At 32.0% G+C, this 20,345-nt stretch overlaps 1 pseudogene across 1 annotated transcript; it reads left to right on the plus strand.

The window, feature by feature from the left end:
- The first annotated feature begins 4,819 nt into the window (after positions 1-4,819).
- LOC25498566 (tropinone reductase 1-like) lies at positions 4,820-19,890 on the plus strand (annotated as a pseudogene). Its single transcript, XR_003006826.2, has 10 exons — positions 4,820-5,031; positions 5,145-5,352; positions 6,386-6,602; positions 6,711-6,823; positions 8,802-8,973; positions 12,207-12,267; positions 12,352-12,559; positions 17,733-17,949; positions 18,050-18,162; positions 19,576-19,890. The product of XR_003006826.2 is annotated as a tropinone reductase 1-like (transcript).
- Positions 19,891-20,345: the final 455 nt, after the last annotated feature.

A 20,345-nucleotide genomic window follows, 5' to 3' on the forward strand; every position in this document is an offset into this window, starting at 1 on the left:
GAGGAGAGGGGCTCAATTCACAACAAAAAAGAAAGCGGGGGTCCTTCAACATCCGGTGCTTATTCTTAAGAAAGTAGCGGGTGACCTAGTAAAGATAGGGATGAGATGATGAAAGTTTTTAAGAATACCGAGGTTATGAAAGCTTTGAAATCTAAGATTCGAAAACGTCAAGTGCTAAGAGTGAAAGTGGCAAAATCAGTTGAGGAGGTAAATCAAGTTTCTTCTAATGAAGCATCATCTTCGACATCTATGAATAATGATTGGAAACACTGGGTGACTTTAAATGCAGATGAGAAGGTGGTGGAGGACGACATTACGGGCATTGGAAGAGTGATCAGTGTTTCCTTTAAAAACGATTCACAAAATAAATTTAGTGTGTTGTCCCGTTCTATGAATGATAGTCTTGGGCGGGTTTTGGTGTTGGAGGAGGTGTCTGGAGGAGCAGTTGAGGGAGGGGAATAGGTGTGTTGGTTCGGTGTTGGTGTGGGGCGGTGAGGGTGGTTGAGATAAAGTTGGTTTCTTGGAATGTTAGGGGGTTAAGGGGGATGGAGAAGAGGAGGGAGGTGAGATTGTTAGTTGCGGAGAAGCGTCTGTGGATTGTTTGTCTTCAAAAAACAAAGTTGATGGTTTGTGATATTGCGTTGTGTTCTTCTTTGTGGGGAAGTTTGAGCCATGAGTTTTCCTTTTGTCCTTCATTAGGGGCGTTAGGGGGGTTGTTGACGGTGTGAGACAGTGCGGAGGTAGAAGTCTGGTCAATTGTTAGTGAGGAACATGTTCTTTTGATTCATGGCAGGTTTATCAAGTCAAATGATACGTTCTTTTTGTTTAATGTCTATGATCCCTGTGATAATAAAGCGAAGGAAGAGCTATGGGGGTCTTTATATGTGTGTTTACAACAGTTGCGGGGTAATAATGTTTGTGTTTGTGGGGACTTCAATGCAGTCCGTGTTGAGGAGGAAAGACGCTCTTGTAGAGGCGGGTGTTTTCTCTAGATGCTCATCCGTTTAATTTGTTCATTGAGGATAACATGTTGATCGATTTGCCGCTTTGTGGTCGTCGTTACACTTGGTTTAAGGGTGATGGTCTTTCTATGAGCAGGTTAGACATATTTCATTTATCCAAAGACTGGTGCTTAAGATGGCCAAACTGCCTTCAGATTGCTCTTCTCCATGGTGTATCGGATCACTGCCCTCTTTAGTAGTTTGTGGATAAGGAAAATTTGGGACCGCGTCCGTCTCGAATGTTGAAGTGTTGGCAAGAGATGCCTGGTTATAAGCAGTTTGTTTTAGATAAATGGAATTCTTTTTCTGTAGATGGATGGGGCGGTTACGTTCTTAAGGAGAAGCTTAAATTGATAAAAGTGGCTCTAAAAGAATGACATTTGTCTCATTATTCAAATATTCCAGCAAAGCTTGATTCTCTAAAGGCTCGTTTATCCTAGCTTGATGACAAGGGGGGAGATGAGGAGTTGTCTGCGGAAGAGATTGATGAAATGTGTGGTATTTCTTATTAGATTTATTCATTGTCTCGTGTTACTACTAGCATTAGTTGGCAGCAGTTTAGATTTCTTTGGCTGAAAGACGGTGACGCGAATTCAAGAAAATTTCACTCAATTCTATATAGTCGACGACGCAATTCAATTGTTTCATTTGTGGAGAATGGCATTATTATGGAGGGTGTTACGCCTATTCGACACTCCGTTTTTCACTCATTTTAGTAACCATTTTAAAGCAAGAAGAATGAATAGATCTGGGGTTGAGAATTTGTCTTTCAGGACTCTTTCATTTGTGGATGGGGGGTTTTGATAAAACCTTTCTCCGTTGATGAGGTCAAGGCTGCCGTTTGGGATTGTGACAATTTCAAGAGTCCCGGTTCGGATGGTGTCAACTTTGGGTTCATAAAGAGTTTTGGCTTACTTTGAAGGATGATATTATGCGGTTTATTATGGAGTTTCATCGGAATGGTAAGTTAGCGAGAGGAGTCAATTCTGCTTTCATTGCTCTTATTCCAAAGGTCAAAAATCCTTAAAAGTTAAATGATTTTCGACATATTTCATTGGTGGGTAGTGTGTACAAAATCTTGGCCAAGGTCTTAGCAAATCGGCTTAGGTTGGTAATATCTCAAACTCAAACAACATTTGTAAAATACAGACAGATTCTTGATGGGGTACTTATTGCAAATGAAGTAGTAGATGAAGCTAGTAAGTTAAAATAAGAGCTCTTGCTTTTCAAAGTAGATTTCGAAAAGCCTTATGATTCGATGGATTGGAACTACTTGGATGCAGTGATGGGTAAAATGACTTTTCAAGTTTTATGGTGAAAGTAGATCAAAGAATGTGTTTCCACTGCTACTGCTTCAGTTTTGGTTAATGGTATCCCTATAGATGAGTTTACTTTGGGGAGGAGGCTCTGGCAATAGGACCCTCTCTCTCCTTTCTTGTTTTTATTGCCTGTTGTGGACCTTAATATAATGATGTCTGCGATGGTGACTCACAATTTTTTTTAGGGATATAAGGTTGGAACGAGTAACCATATGGTTGTTTCCCATCTTCAATTTGCTGATGACACTCTGCTTCTGGGTATTAAGAGTTAGGAAATGTTCGCGCTTTGAGGGAGGTATTGGTATTATTTAAGGAGATGTCTGGTCTGAAGGTGAATTTCCACAAAAGTTTGCTGGTTAGGGTTAATATTTCTGACTCTTGTTTGGTTGAAGCAGCATCCATTTTGAATTGTAAAGTGGGATATGTGCCGTTTTTGTATTTGGGCTTCTCCATAGGATGTAATCCTCGTCGTCTAGCGTTTTGGGACCCTGTGTTGCTATCATAAACTCTAGACTGTCTCGTTGGAAAATTCGTTTTCTTTCTTTCGGCGTCAGCTTAACTATGCTAAAATATGTTATGATCTCTCTACCTGTCTATGCACTTTCCTTCTTTAAAGCTCTGTCAGGTATAATCTCTTCCATTGAATCTTTTGCTTAAATTTTTCTTTTGGGGAGGGAATGAGAAACATATAAAAATTTCTTAGATTAATTGGGAAACAGTTTGTCTTAGAAAGGAGTCTGGAGGGTTGAGGGTTAGACAGTTGGAGGAGTTTTATTTATCTCTTTTAGGAAAATGGTGTTAGAGGATGTTAGTTGATAGAGGAGGGTTTTGGTATAGGGTGTTGGCGGCTAGACATGGTGAGGAGGCAGGGAGGTTGGGGGCCGGAGTGTTTCTTATAGGTGGAGAGAGGTGGCTAGGATTAGAGATGGAGTTGGTCGTGATGGCGCATGGTGGTTCCAGGAGATGGTGTCGAGAAAAGTGGGAGATGGGGTTAATACCTCATTTTGGTACGACCGGTGGTTGGGAGAGGTGCCTTTTTGTCAGCGCTTTAGGTGGTTGTTTGATTTGGCGGAGAACAAGTTGCTTTCGATTGCAACTATGTTTTCTCTAGGTTGGGGGGAGGAAGGGAATGCTTGGCAGTGGAGGAGGAGGTTGTGGGTGTGGGAGGAAAAGATGTTAGCGGAGTGTAGGATATTACTTTCTAACTTTATTATGCAGGTTGATATTTCGGATCACTGGCAGTGGCTTCCTGATGTTGTGGGGGGCTACTCGGTGCGCTCAGCATACCATTTGCTCACTTCTCATGATCCTCCATTGTTACATACTTCCGAAAATCTAATTTGGCATTCTAAGGTCTTAGTGAAGGTCTCCATTTTAGCGTGGCGGTTACTTCATAACAAGTTGCCTACAAAAGACAACCTTCTTGGCCACGACATCATTACAGGCGCAAGCACATCTTGCTTGGCGGGATGTGGACAGGTCGAAACAACTCAACATTTGTTTTTACTGTGAATTAATATCTAGTTCTCTTTGGCAGCAGGTTCTATCTTGGATAGGTGTTTCTGGTGTAGACCATCAGAGTATTTCTGATCATTTTGTCCATTTTACAAATTACCTTGGTGGTCTGAGGGAGCGTCGATCTTTTATGGAGTTAATTTTACTTCTTTATATTTAGCTAGTTTGGAATGAGCGTAATAATAGGTTATTTAATACTTCTCATAGTTCCTCTTAAGAACTATTGAAGAAGGTTAACTTTCATTCCTACTGGTGGTTGAGGGCTAATAATGCCTCTTTTGTTTTTGGGTGTCAGCAGTGGTGGTCGAACCCCTTGACATGCCTGGGTATTGGCTAACTATTATTCTTTTATTGTGACAGATACTGTGTAACTTTGGGAGCCCTTTTTGATACGCCTTATGCCAAGGAGGAGTCTCTGTTTATGTGAATATAAATTTTATTTTTATTTCTTCAAAAAAAAATGTCTTTCTTGACACAAGTAGGTATAAAGTTTTAACCTCTATTTAGCATAAACTAATTCTTGACGGAGATTATCTTCTGCACATAAAGTGAATTATTTCTTCTAAGCTGAATTTTATTAATACGCAACTTCTAAGCTGAATTTTATCAATAAGTGACTATTGTTTTGGATCAATGAGTGTGACTATTTTGTTGGTATATACTTTCCGTCTTCATTTAAAATAAAAAATACAAGCTATTTTGATGGATTTATTTTTCTTCTGTTTTTTAAGATGGCATTGTTTTTTTCGTTTTTATTTTCTCTTTGTTACTATTCAGTTGGCACTTGTATAACATGGCCGGTCTCATTCGTTTATCAATATCTATAATACTTTCTTTTAATACTCTAAAAAGAAAAACTCTAATACTTAATATAATTGTACACTTTTTTTTTTCTTTTTATTTATGAAGAAAATATTTGTTAGTCTCTCGTATAAAAAAATTGTATTATTTCATCAACCTTGCCACCAAACACGGGTTAAGTTTGTATCTTATATAAGGATTTATCCATTTATATATGAGTATTTGTATTTATATGTTCTTGCATTTTGAGAGCTATTAAATCGTAATTTGCTTTTCCTTTCCTCACTGATTATAGAAGCAAGAAATATGGATGAAACAAAGTTGAAATTCAAAGATCAAAGATGGTCACTCCAAGGGAAGACAGCTCTTGTGACTGGGGGAACCCGAGGCATAGGGTCAGTTATCTTATCTCTTATGTTCATAAATTTGCAAATTCTTTTCTCTTTTTCCTTTGATTTCTTATTGTTAATAAATTCCTTTTTTTTTTCAATTTCAATTGTGAATCAAGGCATGCAATTGTGGAAGAATTAGTAGAATTTGGGGCAAGGGTGCATATATGTGCACGAAATCAAGATGATATTAACAAATGTTTGGAAGAGTGGAAAGGCAAAGGATTTTGTGTAACAGGGTCAGCTTGTGATTTATTATCCTGTGACCAACGTCAAAATCTAATGGAAAATGTTGCTTCAATCTTTCAAGGAAAACTCAATATTCTAGTAAGATCTCATAATTTATATTACATTTTGATTACAATTAATCAATTGTTACAGTTGACATGGTGAAAGATACATCACAAATATAGTTGAAAGCTTGATAAAGAGATATGCTTAGAATTCTCATTGATTGATTGAGGATGAGATGCTTTGCATTTTGAAGTATGGTAAAGAATCAACAAACTAACTAGCATTGAACAAGCTAACTAACTAATAACAATCTATAACTAACTCTTATTTCTGTTTGATAAAAAATAGCGGATAGTGATAAATTAGTTATAGCAGATGTGATTATAACAGATGACTTATAAAGTAGTTTATAACTAATAACAAATAAGTTATGAAATTCTGGCACGCTAGCTTCCTGATGTTGTATGCAATGTTCCAACACTGAGACACAGGTGGTATGTTGATTTTAATGTTTCAACATCGAGCCAACGATAAACATACATAACAAGAAAAATATAAATGATAGAAACGTAAATGACACAGATTATTTGTTAACCCAGTTCGGTGACAAACACACCTACTCTGAGGGCTACCAAGCCAGGAAGGAAATTCACTAGTGTAGTCCTAGTTCTAAGTTCTCTGCAAACTCCAAGTTTACAACTTATCACCTGGATACTATCCGTACTGACTTCAGCCGAGGAACTCCTAGATTTGAGATCTCATCTCACTTCCACTCAATCAAACACCCTCTGATTATACGAATACAATCAATATGATGAAGACACCTTCAGACACAAACTAATTCCGTACTTCAAAGCTTAGGAGTAGTTTACAATATTACAACTCAATAAACAAAGCCCTAAACTTGCATCAAGGAGACACAAGAAAGGTTCACAATTGACAAAGACTCAAAACCCTAAAAAATCTATTTTTGATATGATGGCTTCAATAGTGAATTAGGTTTTTCGTCCTTCCAAACAATCATATATGCGACTGAAATTCGGTTATTATTTTAAAATTCTCCCATTTATCTAATTTTCAGTCAAATCACGGTTATAAGTGATGTATTTTTATATTTATTTGTTAGGTAAACAATGCTGCCACATGTACACATAAGAAAATACTAGAGTATACTGCTGAAGATATAGTAACTACAATGGGTACAAATTTTGAGTCTGGTTACCATCTTTGTCAACTAGCATACCCACTTCTAAAAGAATCTGGATATGGAAGCATAGTGTTCATATCTTCTGTTGGAGGTTTAAAAGCATTTGATGCTTGTTCTATCTATGCTGCCTCTAAAGGTACGTTTTCTTATGTTTATAGCCTTTTAACATGGAAATGATGAAGGAGAAATTTGAGTTGCATATGATAATTAAACATTTAACATATAGTATTTTTTTTAAATTTAGGAGCCATAAATCAACTCACCAAAAACATAGCATTGGAATGGGCAAAGGATAATATTCGAGCAAATGTTGTGGCACCTGGACCTGTTAATACTGACCTTTTGGAATCTATCCTGGTTTGTGATTTTTTTTATATTTTTTTTTATGGTTTGTTATTGTGATTTTTTTTATATTTTTTTTTATGGTTTATACTCCACCCGTCCCGTAATAATTTAACATTTTGTAAACAAATATTGTCATAAAATTACTGACTCATTTCACTATTTAATACAATATTAATTAATTTTTTCTAGTTTTTTTTGTTTTTGTTTTTTTTTCTAGTTATAACTCTAATTAATACTACTACTTTAATCACTCTTAATTTAATATATGGCTTAATGATGTGTTTCGTCCTTGCAATTAAGAGTCATTTAAAAATTAGTCCCTGTAATTACTAATCCTGGCAATATACCATTGCATTGTTTAATCATTTAAAATTTCGTCCTTTGACCAACTTAATCGCCACCAAGTCATCAAATTAGCAAAATGTCATGGGAATGGACAAAAATACACTCATCTTTATTATGAGAAGAAGATGAAGACAGGGGTAAAAATGTCATTTTGCGAATGGATGACAAGGGTATTTTTGTCCATTCCCATGCCATTTTGTTAATTTGATGACGTGGCAGTAATTAAGTTGGTCAAATGACGAAATTTTAAATGATTAAACAATGCGAGGGTAAATTGCCAGGATTAACGATTACAAGGATTAATTTTTAAATGACGCCGAATTGCAAGGACGAAACACATCATTAAGCCTTAATATATTTCACTTTGCATTTATGATAGTGGAGAATGCACCAATACTAACAAGAACACTTAAAACTATTTTTCTCTCTCTTTCATTTATATATTTTTCTTAATACGTGTGAAATGTTAATATAGGACAGATGGAGTATTATATATTAAGTAATGTAGAAGCAAAGAAATTTCAATAAGAATGTTAGTTTTTTGAAAAATTATAAATATTACATACTCCCTCCGTCCCAAATTGTATGTCACTTTAGAAAAAATATTTGTCCCAAATTATATGTCGCTTTACAATACCAATAAAAAATTAATGTTACTTTTCCTATTATATCCTTAACTATTTATTACTCTCTCTTCTTTCAATTCCTTCATTTATTTTTCCCATATCATTTATTGAGGATAATTTTGTAAAAACAACTCATAATATCTCTTTCCTACACAATATTAATTACATTTCTTAATATGTGTGAAATGCCTAAAACGTCATACAATTTGGGACGGAGGGAGTATTAGTTAAATCTACGTTCTTCAAAAAAATAGTTTTATTTTGAGAGCTTCAAAAAAATAGTTAAATCTACGTATTTCAATTTTATTTTATTTGTTGACAAATTTTATTTTTTTTTTTGTTCAAATATATATATAATTGAACAGATCTTAACATTAATCCTCCAGAAATTCAACTGTACTAGGAATAATGTGCAATACGGTCTCTATTCTCTGTTTTTTTTTTGGTACAAACAATCTCTATTCTCTAGGATTAATATTTATCAATGAAGGATTTGAATATAGTTCTCTTTTTGCATAAAAATAAATTCGTTCAAAAAAAACATTAAAAGATTTTAATGGTAAATGAGAGGATTTATTACGTAGAAAAAGGAAGATAGATTCATATTCACATACATAAAAATTATAGAGGAACAAAAATAATCTCGGATTACTTTTTGAAAAAGTAGAAATCGAATTTTTGGTAGTAATAAAACTATTCCAATTACTAAAATTCTAAAGAAACAATCGTAATAAATAAATAAAAAAAGGGCATCTTTCACCGAGTATCGAAGGATTTGAACTAAAATTTCCAGATGGATAGGATATGATATTTGTATTATCTGACACATAATTGAAATATGTAAATTTATCCTCCAAAAAGGGAAAAATGGAATGAATTGATCTCAAATTTTTATAATATGAACAGGAGATACAACTTATAACATTTTTTGACACTCTAGAATGAAACATTTTTTGGATTAATATTATATGTACGTACTTTAAATTTAGATATCCCTGATAAACTACTTTTTGTTGTAGAAATCTAAGCCTTTTGAGAAGATCACCATGGATGATATAGCATCTAGTGCACCTGTTGGTCGTGTTGGAGAACCTAAAGACATCTCAGCATTGGTTGCTTTTCTTTGCCTCCCTGCTGCTTCATATGTCACTGGACAGATTATCGCTGCAGATGGAGGTTTTATACTTTAAAGTTTTATTGCCTAAAATCAGAAAATGATGAAAATAGCAAAGTCTATGGATTAACTTGGTTTCATGGTTTGTGTACAATCTGCAAAACCAAAATTATTTGTGATTGTTCAAACTTATAAGTATATGTGTTATTCAAGACTTAGTTTTACAAATATACTTAGATTCTGTTTGTGATTTTGTCGTCTTAGTTCGACAAATTGTTTAGTTCCTCGTCTTGGTGTAATATTATTTTGATTTTTTGTCTAATTACAATGTTTGCATGTTCAAGTTGATAAATTAATTTTGATTCAATGCACATTAACCAATGACTTTGGAGTCTTCAACATTATAGATGTAATTAAGACATGATTCATGCATACTCAAATATCGCTTGGTCCAGGGGGAACAACGTTTGACCAATGTGCATGCCTACGCATGAGTCGGATTAGTCGTTCACCTTTGGTGGATAAAAAACCGGTGCGAAAGAAGAAAAAAAATTATACTCAAATTAAAATAACTTCATTAAACAAACTAAAATTAAAACATAGCTCTATCCCGAGATACATCCATCAAACAAACTTCATCAAATAACTTCATCATCACCATAGTGTCATAGAGCAAGACATTGTCATTCATCACCATAATAAGATTGGATATTTCCAAAACAATCTCAGACGTTTTTCCAAAAATTTCATATCATCCGAAAGTTTTATATCTAATCTAATTAGTCTACTAACACACAAGCAAGACATTGACGATAAATGTTTTGTTTTTCTTAACTCTTTAATGTCAATGGTGATAAGCTTTTCCTTATAGTCATAAAGAGGAGTTTTCAAATGGTTGATTAAATATAAATATTAACCAAGATATGGAAAGATAAGAGACAATAAGAGATGGAGAAACATGAAGAAAAAAAATCAGGTGATGGACGAAGGTCATGTGCAGAAGGGACGGAGAACTTCAGTCAAAGAGATCAATGAAATATGGGAAGTTAGTTTGAGTGATAAGATGAGATGATGACGATGATGAAAGAAAATGAATGGGAATGAATGGATTAGGGAGAATTTTATGTTGGTTTTAATGTTGGGTCTAATCTTAAGTGTGCGTGAGGATGAATGATATTAGTAAAAGGGGGTGTGATTAACATTGTTTTGGTACATTTGTTATTTGGATATTAAAACCAAAAACCCGAAAGTCGAACGTAACCAAATTGGTTTAAGTCGATTCAGTTTGGTTTTGAAACGAACCAGACATAGCCGGGTACTCTTTTTGGTTTGATTCGTTTAAACATAAACCTTTTAGAAAAGAGAGTATTGTCGTCGTTAATATTAATTTTAACATAAATTAAGTATTTATAGTTTAGATTTATGGTTTTCTTCCTTGAACCTTTACCTGGATAGCTTTCCTTGATGGACAATTGTAGTCCTAAAGGAACAAAAGTGAGAAGATTAAGAAAAGATGGCCTTGGATCCATAATGGAGGGTCCAAATTTCCTTCGGGGGTCATTATTCTTGTGTGGTCTTGAGTGAGGTCAATATATCATGGTCCATGTGGACCTTGTGCAAAGAGTCACTTGTAACATAGCTTGGGCTGGGCCTCAGACCAGACCGGAACCATGAAGGATTACATGTTATGTGTTTAGTTGTAGGAAATATGACAACAAGACTGAAATTTGTCTAGATAACATGCTTTTTGACGTGAACAAAGAGATGGATAAGGTCCCAATTTCCAATCCTTCGAGGGTTTATTCTCATAGGAAAATGCAGTCTTCCATAAAAGACGCAATTTTGTCCCATTTTCACTAGCTCATTAAAGATATCTAAAAAAAGATGTTAGGCGTGGAGAAAAGAGTAATTTCATTGTCACTGGTCCAATTAAAGTTTTGTGTCGGTCAAAGCCATTAAGAAACTCATTCCAGTACATATCGAGTAGAACTATTTGTTGCAAAATTAAAAAAGAATCAAACCATAAAACAAATAGAGGATCAACAAAATAACACATTTCCTGATATGTGTATTGTTAACACTTGTAGTGATGCGATGAGTGAAATAATATGAATGACATCTTTTTTTTTTTTGTTGAAAAATCTAAGAAGATATATTAAACAAACAAATAATGTCCCTCTTGCATAAGGTGTACTAGAGAAACAAAGACCCAAAGTATATTACAACACAAAATTATTGTAAGCGCAACAACAGAAAAAAAACATAGGAAAGTGTCTTTAATCACACCAAAGGATTCAACCTCCAAGTAAGGTAATCAAAATCAAGCAATACATAACACACTTTTAACCATCAATACAAATGACTCTTGACCTTTTCGAATAAAGATGTGAGAAGATCAATCTTTTGATTAAAAATCCTCTCATTCTCGTCCTTCAAAATAGTATACAACACTGATATCGAGATAATATTGATAGCCAAATGAGAGTTTTTTGGAAAACCCCCTAATTTTTCCAAAACAAAGTATTATTCCCATCACTCACTCCTCTAACAACATTATCCAACATCCACCTCTCATTCAACACCACCCCACCCCCCCACCCCCACCCGATTAGGTTAAACTTCTGCCAGCAAACCGATCCTATAACCTCTCATTCACTGTACTTCGCACGCAACACCTTATGCCACAAACTATCTCTTTCCTCCAACGCTCTTCACAAATTATAGGAATAACATCATTATAAGAAGATCATTTTAACTTTATTCTATTTTTCTTGTCCTTTTTATTCTATATAGTTAGATTTCTGTTCTTCCCGTCCATTTTTTCGCATAAATAAATTTGTGCACTTAATTAAAAATAAAACTAACAGAAATACACAAATGTTTTGACTCAATAAAAAATACACACTTGAAAACGATTTTATAATTTTTAATATATTCAGATATTTTAATGATATTTTACTGATTTTTTATAGTGCCCAAGAAAAGACTGCCTTAATTGCCACTTACCATTACCATACAACTTTGGTTTAAGCTTCTTTCACATCTGCTTATTGCCAGCTTGTAACCTATCTATTTGTCGACATTTTGTTAGGCCACTCATTCGATGTACATAATTTGCACAAACATATTCTCTTATGCATTTAAGAATCACAAAATGACATAATTGATTTCCAAAGTAGGAAATTCGATACATAAATAATTAATTTTTAAATTCACAACTAAACCATTCACAAGTATTATATATTTTGATTCTTTCATTCGAAGAATCCACTCACACAAAATATGGTTGACACAAAGTTGAATTTCAAAGACCAAAAATGGTCACTTCATGGAATGACAGCTCTAGTAACTGGTGGAACACGAGGCATAGGGTCAGTTCTCTAATGCAAATATCTTATCACTAATGAGAACATGTAATGTAATGAATCATGTTAATTTTGTGATTAATCAATCAGGTATGCAATTGTGGAAGAGTTAGCAGAATTTGGGGCAAGTGTGCATATATGTGCACGTAATCAAGATGATATTAACAAATGTTTGGAAGAGTGGAAAGGCAAAGGATTTTGTGTGACAGGTTCAACTTGTGATTTATTATTTCATGACCAACGTCAAAAGTTGATGGAAACCGTTGCTTCGATCTTTGATGGAAAACTCAATATTCTAGTAAGATTCCAACAATTAGAGGAATACCTTTTTTTTTAATTGTCATTTTTAGTTTAATTTTTTTTTTCCAATTTTTCTTCTATTTTAAATTTGTCAAATTCTTATTGACCTATCAACAAATGGTGATAAAACTGCTCGTACTGAGTTTGCACTAATAGAAATCATTTATTTGTCTTTTCCTATTTACAATGGAAGACAAATAAATCATTTTGTTTGATTTCAACTCAACATGCATAGCTTCACTCACCTTTTATCGATGGGTAGTGTAGTTGTCAACTTTAAATTTAAATTTTAATCATTATGTCATTTTATTTAGGGTTAATTAAGTATTTGGTTCTTATAAATATCTGCAGTTTTGTTTTTAGTCTCTATAAAAATAAATCACACTTTTTAGTCTTTACAAAATTTTCCGTTAGTGCTTTTAGTCCCTGTTAAATTAAAATTTGTTTAATTATGCTTAAAATTTTAATTTTTTTAATGATTTTTTACATACTTGTTTAAAACATTATAAAAGGTTCCGCCACAATAAATTAGCTCAAAATTTTATTTTTATGTCCAAATTTTCGTTAGTTTTATCTTGAATTTTTGGCGTTTTAAAAAAATTATATTTAATTCATTACATGTTAAAAAATTCTAATTTTTTATAAAAGAGATTATTATAATGTTCTTAACATGTCTGTTAAAAATCATTTAAAAATATAAAAGTTTAAGTATAATTAAAAAAAATTCAATTTAACCGGGAACAACACATACTTTTAGTCATTGTAAAATTAAAATTGGCTTAATTGTGCTTAAAATTTTAAATTTGTAACATATCTTTCACATACTTACTTAGAATATTTTACAAAGTTCTTCCGCAAAAAAAAGTAACTTAAAATTTTATTATTAGGTCCAAATTTCCATTAATATAATCTTAAAAATTTGCCTTTTAGAAAAATTCATATTTAATTCATTACATGTTAAAAAACTAAAATTTTTTTTACAAAAGAGTGTCTTACGATGTTATAAACATGTATGTAAAAAATCTTTCAAAAATTTAGAAGTTTAAGCTTAATTTAACAGGGACTAAAAACACTATAGAAAATTTTGTAGAGACTAAAAAGTATGATTTATTTTTATAGGGACTAAAAACAAAACTGCAAATATTTATAGGGACCAAAAACTTAATTAACCCTTTTATTTATGTTTAATTAGTTGCATATGACAAGGACATAAATATACGAAAAAAACAAGTATATTACAACTGCTAGCTCTAGTGTTTGCGTTGAGACATGACATGATTCGAAAAGATATTTCATGACTTTTATTTGCAAGATAATTTTTTTTATAGAAAGCGTTAACTACCACCTGAAATTAATATAGACAATTTGGAGGTTTTGATTTGAACCTGAGGGAAAGATTTCAACCTAACAATATCAACGACATAGTCAATTAAACAAGTTTTTATGGAGCAAAATGATTTTTAACCATAACTATTAACACAATATTGTAGTTAACGACTAATATTTGTCTATATAAAGGTACATACAAACTAAAGAAGAGACTAAAATGAAATCAAAATACTTATATAAAAGGAACCATTTCATTTTTTTTACAAAAGGCTAAATGAAAAACGATAGTATATTAATTACATGGAGAAAAATATTTTAAGGAGAAAACATTTTATTTAATATAATCTAGAGTTAGATTGCTAATCGCAGCTTGTTTATAAAATTCTATCTCAACCATTGAATTAGTAAATGTGTGTGTTCAAATTTCAAACGTATTTTTTGTTTGAAGAAGGTAAATTAGAACCCGAGATATTGAGAATGACCATACTCAGAGGTCCCAAGCTAATACCACTAGGTCAACCTAAGTGGATTAGTTCAAACCATATTATAAGAAGGATATCATACTTTAGCTCTCAAGAAAGAGGCATAATATAAAATGCATAAGAAGAGAAAGTTATCTTTCAAAATGGAAGCATTCTTGTATTTGTTCGATATCTACCAACATGAATTGGGTTTGTCTGATAAAAGGGCAATCCGGTGCACCAAAGCTCCCACATATGCAGGATTCGGAAAGGGATCCCATCATATGGTGTATTGTACGCAACTTTATCCTGTTTTTTAAACAAGAGTTTATTTTCAATGGTTTGTCTAATACTCTATAAAATAATTAAAAGTTAGTCTACTACGAATTTTCTAAAAATGGTCCGTTGCTATTTATAATAAAATAATGAATTTTATATTACTATCTCTGCCCTTAAATATATGACTATTTTGAAGAAAAAAAAAACAAGACGACTTGAAATGGTTGGTTGTTGATTAATTTCGTTAACAATTATGATTGTTTTACAACCCTTAAAAAAAAAAATTATGATTGTTTTACAAGTTTAGCCCTTATCAAAGATATTTAGTTAATGTTTAAAAAAATTATATTGGTAAGAAAAATAATTAATGTACTTTAAAATTTGAAAGAGGTCTTACAAAAATGAAGGATTAATTAAAGATATGGTCCTTATAAATATTGACAATTTTGTTTTTAGTCCTTATAAAATAAAATCACACTTTTTAGTCCTTGTAACATTTTCCGTTAGCTTTTTATGGGCCAAAAGTGTTGACATAAAATTTTTATAGGGACTAAAAATGCTGATGAAAATTTTTACAGGACTAAATATGTTGATGGGAAATTTTACAAGGACTAAAAAGTGTGATTTTATTTTCTAGAGACTAAAAACAAAATTTTGAATATTTATAAAGACCATTTACGTAATTAACCTAAAAAAGAATAAAGAAAAACACAAAAGAGTTTTATCTTCAAGGATAAAGGTAGTAATAAAGAGAATATATAATATTTTCACTACGCCAAAAAAATGTTTAATAGCACTTTTTTTTTTATCTTTAATAGCACTTAAAAGTGCTATTAAACGCGCCGTTATTGTAAATGCATCCTCTTTAATAGTATTTTTAATGTGCTATTAAAAGCCTGGTTTTTAATAGCTTTTCTTGAAAGAGCTGTTGTAGTATCATTATAGTGCTATGAAAGAGATCCATTGAATAGGATTTATGCTGTCTTTAATAGCGTTTTCTTTAAAAGAGCTATCATAATATGTGTATTTTTAATAGCCTTTCCTTTACAAAGTGCTATTAAAAGGCCACTTTTTTTTTTTTAAAGCTAGGTGCAAAATTATAATAATGATTGGTTTGTAACCCAAATGCAACCATATTCTTTTCAAATTGAGAATTTCAAAACAATGGTTAAAAACCTATATTCAATTTTTAATACCAAATAACATTTCAATAACTCATTGCATATGCAATATGATCAATTCATATGCATTAATCGAAAAATCTTGTCTACAAATATCATAACAAAGAGGGCCTTACATAGTCAAAATTGTGGATAAAACCACAATGCTAAAAATAATATTTCAAACAAATATTCTACTCATATTTCCTAAACTAAAGAATTACCACCTAAATTAAAAAACAAGGACAAAACAACAGCAACAAATGCACAAGTATTAGTGTCAGACAACTGTCAGCGTAAGTGTTCGACGCCAAAAACAACACCGACACCTATCATTACATTCAATCACTTTCAGTTTATTAAGTGTTGGTGTCAATGCAACCTCTCAAATTTGGAAAATTCTAAAACAAGGACAAAAAAACTAACCAAATTACATCACACTAATATACAAAAATATATCATAAAATTGAAAACAATTTCTTAAAAAAATATAAATCTACTATAAGTGCACCACCGAAACCGAAAAGAAAATCTAAAAAATAATAAAAAATAATAATTAATACTTACCAATACACCACCGAATCTGACGAATGTTGTTCGGTGTCTCTGCGGTGAGGGTGAACCCGGCGATGAGGGTAGGTATCTCAGCAAAGAAAAATACTATGATTCACAAATCACAATAGATTCTCGAGATCTTCAACTACAATAAACAATTTCGATTTTAGCATACATAAATTATATTGGCAGAGAATATTATAGGCAATAAATAAGTAGAATAGATAAACATTTGTTAATTCTAATTCTTAATTTATTGAAGAACCTTTTGATTTAATTCAAATATCAAACATCATTCAATGCTTCAACAAAAACCAGTTTGCGGTTCACCTCAAAGAAAAATAGTCTTTTAAATACCAAATTATTTATGTCTATGAATAAACTTCCATTTATAATTGACATTCAAGATGTAGAACAACACAATAATTACAAAAAAAAAAAAATTAACTAAATAGAGAACAAAATAGTATCACAAGAAATTGAAAAACAGCTCAGATTTTGGGATTAATAAAATCATGAAATAAATAAATCAAAGAAATTGAAAAATTCAATTATACCTGTGTGGGTGCATGCTTGTAATGAGATGAGAGATGGGTTCAATGGGTTGTGAGAAGTGGAGTTTAATTAGATGGGGGTCTGGGTATGAGAGAGATGGGGTTAGAAGTGGGGTTTGATGGTGGTGGCAGTTATGGGATTCAATGGAGGTGGTGGTTATGCAATTCGATGGTATTGAGATGAGAGAAGAAGGTGAGATGTGGGTTGATACAAATGAAGGTCGTGTGTGAAAGAAGAGAGGGAATTGGAAATTTGTTGAGCGCCAATTGCTAAAATTAATCCGCTTTGTTTTTTTAATTTTTCAAAAATCCTCTTTTTGTTAGGAGTATAGGATAGCGTTCAGCACAAAGTGCTAACAATACTATACACATATGTTAGCACTACCTCAAAACTGCTATCATACTCTTTTTTTATTTTTTTTAAATTGCCAATATTAGCACTTTTGGAGAAAGTGCTATATTTGATGTACTCTTATAATAGCACTTGCAACAAAACGCTATTGTACTTAACAAATTCAGTTTTTTGTTAGCACTTTTTTCTAAAAGTGCTATTAAATGGGCGTTACTAAATGTCAAAATTGGCGTAGTGTTTATTACAATTTAATAAAATAATAAGGTCTATGGTTTGACCCCTATTTATATGATAACTTACGAACTTCAAGGTTGAATTTAATCAACGACAAGCAAATGAGGTAACTCACGTTCTTGTTAGGGCTACTACGTTATTAGTTAATCTCACCAGCTACTTTATTGTACCTCGTTGTATTGAACATCTGATTATTAATGAAATGATATACACAATTTTATTAAAAAAAAAAAGGTTGATCTATTAGGTGAATAATGCTGGGACAATTACTCCTAAGACAATGCTAGAACATACTGCTGAAGATGTGACAAATACAATGGGTATTAACTTTGAATCTAGTTACCATTTGTGTCAACTTGCACACCCACTTTTAAAAGAATCTGGATATGGGAGCATTGTATCCATATCTTCTATTTTAGGTCTGAGACCTCTTCCTCTTTGTTCTATTTATGCAGCCTCTAAAGGTACGTTTTATTAATATTTTCGTATATACTTTTATTAAATCTAGTATACATTACAAATTAAAATATACTCATTCTGCATATGAAATTGATATATGTAAAGGAGCCATAAATCAATGCACCAAGAACATAGCATTGGAATATGGAAAAGATAATATTCGTGCAAATGTTGTTGCACCTGGGGCAGTAATGACCACGCTTTTGGAGTCTATTTTGGTATGATTTTTCTTGTTGTTGTAATTAATTAGTTCTCTTATGTTCAAGGTTTTTGACAAAAGATGTTTATTTACTTAAAATCATAAAACTAAAAATGTGTTTATTTACGTATTTTACCATGGCTGCATGTCTGATTGATTTTATCGGAACGGCCCTATTCAGCACACACCTATTGTGTGTTAATTGTGCTACTTACCTATTTGAAATAAAAAACACCGATGCTATTTATGTTCCGTTTGGATATACAACTTATAAAAATGCTTATAGCATTAGAGCTCACAACAAAGCTATATATATATACCTCCTCTGTCCTAAGTTATATGACGTTTTTTGGTGGTGTCCGGGGTTCGAACCCCATACCTTGCATATATTATGTGTTGTCTTTACCAACTGAGCTAAGCTCACAATGACAATTTATATGACGTTTTAACATGTGTAATTAATGTCATTTTGCAAAGAAAAATTATAAGTTATTTTACAAAATTATCTTTCATTAATGGTATAAAAAAGATAAATTAAAGAATTAAAAGAAGAGAACAATAAATTGTTTAGTATAATAGGAAAAGTGATATTTAATGTTTAGTTGGTATTGTAAAACGATTTATAATTTGTGACAAATTTTGTGTTCAAAACGAATTATAATTTAAGACGGATGAAGTGATATATAAATAAAGGATCTTGCTAACCAGTGCCCTAAGGACAATGGTTAAGAATTCCATTAATAGAAACTTTGTCTTGGAAATACAAGTCTTTACTTTTTTCTTAGCAATGATTACACCACTTTTCGATGCAAATTTACTTATTTTAATACTTTAATTAACAAATGCCCCAAGGGCAATGGTTAGCATTTCCCATAAATAAAAGATGTGCTTCGGAAAAAAAGTGTTACCCTTGAATCGCAAAGAGTCACATATTTGCATAAGCTCCCATGTAAGCTATAAGTTAAGCTTAGAGTTAGAGCTAATGAAATTTTGATATGCTATATTTATTAAATTAACCAAACACTTTTAAAATGGCTTATGTTAGTAGATAAATCAACATAAATTCAAATAAATCAATCCAAAATTTTATTTTTAAAATTAAAATAATATAATTTTACCTTTTGATGGAAATCATGTTAGAAATGGTGCTATTCTTTGTTGAGTTTTGCTAACAAAGCGCTCTGAGAACATGGTTTAAGGAATACATAAAGAAAATTTTGTCTTAAAAATACAAGTCAAATATTTTTCAAAGTAATAATTACGTTATCTGTGTAAAAGTTACTTATTTTGATTCCTTGTCGGTTCTATTTTCAAAAAAACAGTATAATCGAATACAAAAATATTTTTTCTTAATCTCTATACATACTAGTAACAATTTTATTTTTTAGCAGTAACAATATACTTCTATATATTCTTCTACAAATTATTATAGGAACACCCTGATGCTCCAAAGGTCATGGAAGTTGCATTGTCTCAAACACCTATCAATCGTGTGGCACAACCTAGAGACATATCAGCCTTGGTTGCTTTTCTTTGTCTTCCAGCTGCTTCATATATCACTGGACAGATTATAGCTGCAGATGGTGGTTTTACTAGTTAAGCTTTTCTCATAAGTTTAAACTATGTACAATAAGTGAAGACCAAAATAAAATCTCTATTTCAAGTTGGTCTGATATAAGCTTCAAAAATAATAATTATTTGTAATTGGCCCAAGAATAAAATTTCAAAGTGTTTTATGATTTTTCCAGTGATCCTTTACTTTCCAGATAGTATTTGAGATGTTTTATCAATGGTCTCATTCTTTTTCATCATTTAACGCAACTCATACCAAGTAGTTATCTTATTAATACGTTCAATGCTCTCTAAGTATTTCACCAATATGCAATCACTAAAACACTCATTTTTTAATTGGGCATTACTAACCAATCTTTTATAAACCTTACAACAAAAAGATAATACTCTCTATCAAACTCTTTCGCATAAACAAGCCAATAGCTATCGTACTTTTCTCCATTTGGTAAATCTCCAGTGTTCAAATTAGCTCTAAACCGTTTAGAAAATTCATCTCTAGAACCCTTCACAATGGACAAGTCTCTTTGGACCTTTTGTGACTAATAAGTCAATCATTTTAGAATCAAGAGCATCCTAATTTTTTGGATCAAATATATCAGAAATTATTCAAATTAACATCATCAATAATGG

This window comes from Medicago truncatula, chromosome 7, assembly GCF_003473485.1.
Source record: "Medicago truncatula cultivar Jemalong A17 chromosome 7, MtrunA17r5.0-ANR, whole genome shotgun sequence".
NCBI lineage: Eukaryota > Viridiplantae > Streptophyta > Magnoliopsida > Fabales > Fabaceae > Medicago > Medicago truncatula.